Source organism: Mus caroli, chromosome 1 (assembly GCF_900094665.2).
Source record: "Mus caroli chromosome 1, CAROLI_EIJ_v1.1, whole genome shotgun sequence".
In the NCBI taxonomy this organism is placed as follows: Eukaryota; Metazoa; Chordata; class Mammalia; order Rodentia; family Muridae; genus Mus; species Mus caroli.
The window spans coordinates 134,776,374-134,783,856 of record NC_034570.1 but is presented as its reverse complement, the minus strand read 5'-3'; the positions used below and the strand labels follow the sequence as shown (position 1 = coordinate 134,783,856).

At 38.1% G+C, this 7,483-nt stretch overlaps 1 long non-coding RNA gene across 1 annotated transcript in view; it reads left to right on the top strand.

Annotated features, from left to right (window-relative positions):
• Positions 1–1,936: 1,936 nt before the first annotated feature.
• The window catches only part of LOC115030088, a 142,005-nt gene continuing 136,458 nt past the window's right edge, over positions 1,937–7,483 (top strand). The window contains exons 1-2 of the long non-coding RNA XR_003835708.1: positions 1,937–2,061; positions 3,377–3,459. This is a non-coding gene — a long non-coding RNA (uncharacterized LOC115030088). The remainder of the gene's footprint in view (positions 2,062–3,376; positions 3,460–7,483) is intronic.

Here is a 7,483-nt window from a genome sequence, read left to right as displayed (position 1 = left end):
TCTAAAGACCCAACAAGTAGCTCAAAGAGTCAGATGCAGATATTTGCACCCAAACAATGGACAGAAGCAGGTGACCCCTGTTGTTGAATTAGGGAAGGCAGAAAGAAGCTGAGGAGAAGGGCAATCCTGTAGGAGGACCAGCAATCTTAATATTAAATAATTTTGTCTCATGAGATTTCTCAAACACTGGACCACCAAACAGACAGCATACACCAGCTGATGTGAGGCCCCCAACACAATTACAGTAGAGGACTTCTGGGTCTGTGTTCACTCAGAGATGATGCACCTAACCCTCAAGAGACTGGAGGCCCCAGGGAGTTTACAGGTCTGGTGGGGTGGGAGTGGGGGGTGGGAGCATCCACGTGGAGACGGGGTGTGGTGGGGAGGAGGTGTGGCATGAGGAGCAGTCGGAGGGTGGATGGGGGCGGGAATGGAATGTGGAGTGTAAAAAAATAAAATAAAAATGAAATAAAAAAATAAAAAAATGCTTCAGATATATTTACAGAAATTACCTTCAAATACCTACCATTTTTGCATATCTTAAATACTATTATATCGTTTATGGGTTATTTTGTTTTTGGAAGTCATAAGTTACCTTCAATACAGGCTCCAAGGAATCAAGTGGCTGATAATGCTTTATATTAAAAAATTTGGATAAAGAAATTAAATTGGCTATGATGAAAAAGAAAAGGGCTTTTTTTGTACAGTCAGGCTGGCTGCCTCAGAGCTGTCCCTCTTTATCTTCATCACAGCAGCATCATTGGTGTATGACCATCATGGAGATGCTAGGAACTGCCTAAGAAGCCTCTGATAGTCTAGTTCCAAACCAGGCAAGTTTAACTTTAAACTCTCTTTAAAAGAAGAGACAAGATCCTCCTCTCTCCACAGAGTGCTTTACTGTAATTCCTGAGCAGTGTTCGGTGGCTATGAAGAGGCAACATGTCCACAGCAACTCTCATTAAGGAAAGCACTTAATTGGGGTTGGCTTACAGTTTCAGAGGTTCAGTCTATTGTCATTATGGTGGGGAGTGTGGTGGCATGCAGACATACATGGTGCTGGAGAAGATGAAAGTTCTACATCTGGATCTGCAGGAAGCAGAAGAGATATGACCTGGCTTGAGCTTTTGAAATCTGAAACCCACTCCCAGTTGTACACTTCATCCAACAAGGGCACACTTCATTCAACAAGGCCACACCTCCTAATATCTTTGACGTAATACCATTTTCTAAAGACCAAGCATTCACATCTATAAGCCTATGGAGGCCATTTGTATTCAAACCACCACATCCTGGTATGTGACCATATGTATGAGAGGGAGGCTATTGTCTTTTGCTCATTTGTGTATTTCCTATGATTACCACACTATATATGTAATGGTATATTTAATAATATATAAACACATCATCTTTCCCCTTCAGCCAATATTGACACTGGTGGAAGCTCTTAGCATATAAAGTTTTAGATAATTATAAATTATAAATGACACATATCTAAGAATATATGACTAAATATATATTCTTTGTGTGTGATAATATATCCCAGAAGATAGTGATAATTATTTTATGGTCATCATCACGATGGTCTCTAGATAATAGAGAAATGCTTTCATAGAAAATTTGAAGGTTTATTATAAAAGTACTTTTATACTTTTATTCATTTGTACACAGAATGTGTCTGGTAAAAGTTGATTGGCTGTCAGTATTCATGCTTTGCCTTAACAGCACTAGTGGATATGTCCATACTAAAGTAGGGGGAAGGGAATCCTTCTGGAGAAGTTTAGGCTAGGGGTAGATGAGAAGAGCTGAGAGGAGCCACAGGCCAGAAGCCAGCATGCACTTGGGTATGCTAATGGGTACCACAGTTAGTCATTTGTCCCAGGCTTTTTGTGGACTTGACAGTGGACAATGTCATGATAGTAGATACAGTAGACAACAGGTCACATTTAAACTGTAGCAAGGAAGTGGAGAGAAGTGAACACTGGTGTTTAGCTCCCTTCCTCCTTTGGGACCTTTTCTTACTTTGGGATCTCATCTCATGGAGTGGTACTATACACATTCAAGGTATGTCTTCCTATCTTTCACATGCCTGGAGATTTGTTTTCTAGGTGATTCAAAATTCCATCTATATTGGAATCATGGCTAACCATCAAATAAAGCATTTTATTTTTCTAATCATACTGATACTATGAATTATAGCATTATAATTTCTTCATTATTATTGTTGTTTTCAATATTATCAATTAGGCATGGATTCAATTTGATATCCTTACAGCAATATTTGTTTAACACAATTGCTCCCAAGAACAATGTTTTGGAGTTATTTGTGGCTTGATATAGTTAGCCCAGCTGTAGGGAAAGTAATATAATAATCTCAGTAGTTACAGCTAGGAAAAAAAGGAAAATACATTAAATCTTTGTCAAATGACAGCAAACAAACATTTTTTTTTTAAAGTTTCTGGCTATTCCTCAGAATATCAGAAAAATGGGAGAGCTGTGCAAAAGATTATTTGGGTGATGTGTCTTATTGAGAAGTTAAGTAAAATATAAACTTTATAATTAAAATACTAACATGGGAGAAATTTTACTTGATAAAGACACACAATCTTAGGTAAGTGGCACATCTAGAATTATCTATGTCCTTCACAGACTTGTTTGTCATCTCTTCATTTCTAATAAAGTTATGAGAATAATGACCAGGTTCTGATTTCTTTAATCCCTGTGTCTAATTTGGATGTAGCTGTGGAAAACCTGTTCTGAATATTGGATATGTCACTCCATGGTTTGATAGGGGAAGCCTGGTGCTGAGAATTGGAACAGGAGCTGATTCAATATGCTGTAATCTAATTTTTGGAGAAGAATCAATTTCTATGACTTTGGTTTCAGACTTAAACTGTAGGTACACAGTGAGTTCTGCTGGTGTTTTACCAGAATCGAAATGTGTACAGCATTGGTAGGACAGAGAGTTTTTGTTTCTTAGTTCACTGTATGTACTGCCTATCCCTAAGAGAAAACATGGTTTGGATTTTTAACTAACTTAGTAGTTTTTTCCTATAAATATGAAAAAGCTGTTATTTGTTCTCTTGACCTTCTTGTTAACAGTCAGCTAAGACTCCCACAGTAAATCTCTTCCATATATTACTCAGTATTACTTTTCTATTTTAAGCTCCTAGTGAAAACATGTTTCAGAGTTCCAGCATTCCAATCTCGAGCTATATAGCTCCTCCCCAGGTGGATGTAATGTTAGGCTCAGATTTTTATCAGCTTCCATGTGATTGGCTTTCAACTCACTTTCTTCTCTGACTTTGGGAAAACAGCTGCCAAGGTTGGTTTGAGACCTTTATCATTTCATTCACTTACTGTTCCTTTGCTTTTTCAGTGCTGACCTTTGGCCTTCTCTCAGGGATGGAGATAACTCGATACTCCCAGTCACAGAGAAGGAATTGAACATCAAGGAGAAAGGTAAACTGAACATAAACGATAGCGGTGCATTTGAAAAGAATAGAAATCTCCTCTGGGTATTTTCACATAGAATCAGCTTATAAAATCAGATAGAAATGTTTTATTGTTTTAGTTCCTGTGTCTAGAAGCATAAAAAGAATTGAAGAGATGGATGGCCATAAAGTCTTATTTGGAAAAACACTCTTGTGGTCTTGTTAGAGTGACTTCAGTTCCTGAAGAAAGCCTACGTTCTTTTTCTCTCTTTTTTTTAAAAACCTTTTTTACTTGTAAATAGAGTAAATCTGTGAATTCACTGAAAAAATTCCATGAGTTCTTTCTGAATTTTGAACATCTGTGTTTCACCTGGAAGCCCATACTTTGTAACTTTGAACAGATTGCTAATTCTTTTATTGCTCAAACATTAGTCCTTTTACATTCCTCCAAATGCTTGCAAAATCTTTCCTGTTTATTCACACAATAGCAACATACACATAAAGCTTCCATCATGTGTGTTATTACCTTGGTTTATTTTTTCATGGCATGCCATAATACCTGACATATTTATTCACTTGGATATTTTTCTGTCTTCTCACTAGACCCAAAATTTTATGAAAATGGTACTTCTCTTATGTTTAGTCTTTTAGGCTGTGTCAGGAGCACAATAGGCATTAGGTGTTGGTTGAACATAGAGTCACTCTCCAAATACCTTTTGTCTTAGTCATTAATTTATGGCTGTGAAGAGATACCATGACCAAGGTAACTATTATAAAAGAAAAAAAAACATTTAATTGTGAGATTGCTTATAGTTTTAGAGGTATAGTCCATTTTCATCATGGCAGGGAGCATGGCAGGATACATAGTACTGAAGTAGTAGCTGAGAGCTACATCCTGATTTGAAGGGAAACACACACACACACACACACACACACACACACACACAGAGGGAGAGAGAGAGAGACACACACACACACACACACACACAGAGAAAGACAGAGAGAGAGACAGAGAGACAGAGAGAGAGAGAGACAGAGAGAGACAGACTGACTAGGCTAGCATGGGTTTTTGAAAGCTCAAAGCTCATCCCCAGGGACATACTACCTGCAACAACTCCTTACCCCATAATCCTTCTAATCTTTTTAAACAGTGCCACTTTCTGGTGACTAAGCATTGAAATACATGAGCATACGGGGGCCATTTTTATCAAAACAATACATTCTACTATCTGGTCCCTATAGGCTTTTAGTCATATCATGATGAGAAAATAATGTTTTCAGTTCAACTTTGAAGTCCCTATAATCTGTCACAGTCTCAACATTAAAAATCCGAAGTTCAAAGTCTCTTCTGAGACTCATGACAATTTCTTAACTGTTACCACTATAAAATAAAAATAAAAAAGCAGATCACATACTTCTAACATACAATGACACAGGATATACCACTCCCTGGTGACTAAGCATATATATCTATATCTATATCTATATCTATATCTATATCTATATCTATATCTATATCTATATCTATATCTATATATCTATATATCTATACCTACAGGGGCCATTCTTATTCAAACTACCACACCTTTCAAATGAAACAGTCCTTTTTTTTTTTTCTTTTATAGTTAGGATTTATTGTTTATTTGTGGGTTTATGTTAAGAGAAGGTCTTGCACATCCCATGCTGACTTGGAATTTTCTTTTTTTTTAAATTTTTTCATGTTTTTATTAGATATTTTCTTCATTAACATTTCAAATACTATCCCGAAAGTCCCCTATACCCTTCCTCCGCCCTGCTCCGCAACCCACCCACTCCTGCTTCCTGGCCCTGGCATTCTCCTGTACTGGGGCATATGATCTTCACAAGACTAAGGGCCTCTCCTTCCATTGATGGCTGACTAGGCCATCCTCTGCTACATATGCAACTAGAGACACAGTTCTGGGGGGTATTGCTTAGTTCATATTGTTGATCTTCCTATTGGGTTGCTGACCCCTTTAGCTCCTTGGTACTTTCTCTAGCTCCTTCTTTAGGGGACCTGTGTTCCATCCAATAGATGATTGTGAGCATTCACTTCTGAATTTGCCAGGCACTGGCATAGCCTTACAAGAGATAGCTATATCAGGGTCCTGTAGCAGAATCTTGCTGGCATATGCAGTAGTGTCTGGGTTTGGTGGTTGTATATGGGATGGATCCCCGGGTGAGGCAGTCTCTGGATGATCCTTTCTTCCCTCTCAGCTGCAAATTTTGTTTCTGTAACTCCTTCCATGGGTATCTTGTTCCCCATTCTAAGAGGGAAAGAAGTATCCACATGTTGGTCTTCCTCCTTCTTGAGTTTCATGTGTTTTACAAATTTTATCTTGGGTGTTCTAAGTTTCAGGGTTAATATCCACTTATCAGTGAGTGCATATCATGTGTGTTCTTTTGTGATAGGGTTACCTCACTCAGGATGATATCCTCCAGATACATCCATTTGCCCAAGAATTTTATAAATTCATTGTTTTTAATAGCTGAGTAGTAATCCATTGTGAAAATGTACAGCATTTTCTGTATCCATTCCTCTGTTGAGGGACATCTGGGTTCTTTCCAGCTTCTGGCTATTATAAATAAGGCTGCTATGAACATACTGGAACATGTGTCCTTATTACCAGTTAGAACATCTTCTGGGTATATGCCCAGGAGAGGTATTGCTGGATCTTCTGGTAGTACTATGTCAAATTTTCTGAGGAACTGCCAGACTGTTTTCCAGAGTAGTTGTACCAGCTTGCAATCCCACCAACAATGGAGGAGTGTTCCTCTTTCTCCACAACCTCGCCAGCATCTGCTGTCACCTGCATTTTTGATCTTAGCCATTCTGACTGGTGTGAGGCAAAATTTCAGGGCTGTTTTGATTTGCATTTCCCTGATGATTAAGAATGTTGAACATTTTTTTCAGGTGCTTCTCAGCCCTTCGGTATTCCTCAGTTGAGAATTCTTTGTTTAGTTCTGTACACTATTTTTTAATAGGGTTATTTGATTTTCTAGAGTCCATCTTCTTGAGTTCTTTATAGATATTGGATATTAGTCCCCTATCTGATTTAGGATTGGTAAAGATCCTTTCCCAATCTGTTGGTGGCCTATTCGTTTTATTGACAGTGTCCTTTGCCTTACAGAAGCTTTGCAATTTTATGAGGTCCCATTTGTCAGTTTTCGATCTTACAGCACAAGCCATTGCTGTTCTATTTAGGAATTTTCCCCTGTGCCGATATCTTTGAGGCTTTTCCCCACTTTCACCTCTATAAGTTTCAGTGTCTCTGGTTTTAGTGGAGTTCCTTGATCCACTTAGACTTGAACTTTGTACAAGGAGATAAGAATGGATCAATTCGAATTCTTCTACATGATAACCACCAGTTGTGCCATGTGTTGAAAATGCTGTCTTTTTTCCACTGGATGGTTTGAGCTCCCTTGTCAAAGATCAAGTGACCATAGGTGTGTGGGTTCATTTCTGGGTCTTCAATTCTGTTCCATTGATCTACCTGTCTGTTGCTGTACCAGTACCATGCAGTTTTTTTTTTAAATCACAATTGCTCTGTAGTAAAGCTTGAGGTCAGGCATGGTGATTCCACCAGAAGTTCTTTTATTGTTGAGAGTAGTTTTTGCTATCCTAGGTTGTTTTTGTTATTCCAGATGAATTTGCAAATTGCTCTTTCTAACTCAGTGAAGAATTGAGTTGGAATTTTGATGGGGATTGCATTGAATCTGTAATTGCTTTTGGCAAGATGGCCATTTTCACTATGTTAATCCTGCCAATCCCTGAGCATGGGAGATCTCTCCATCTTCTGAGATCTTCTTTGATTTTTTTCTTCAGAGATTTGAAGCTCTTATCATACAGATCTTTCACTTCTTTAGTTAGAGTCACACCAAGGTATTTTATATTATTTGTGATTATTGTGAAGAATGTTGTTTCCCTAATTTCTTTCTCAGCCTGTTTATCCTTTGCATTATGCTATGTTTAAGTATAGCCCCCATAGACTCATGTTTTTGAACAAGTCTATGGGGACCAGGGAGTGGAATGT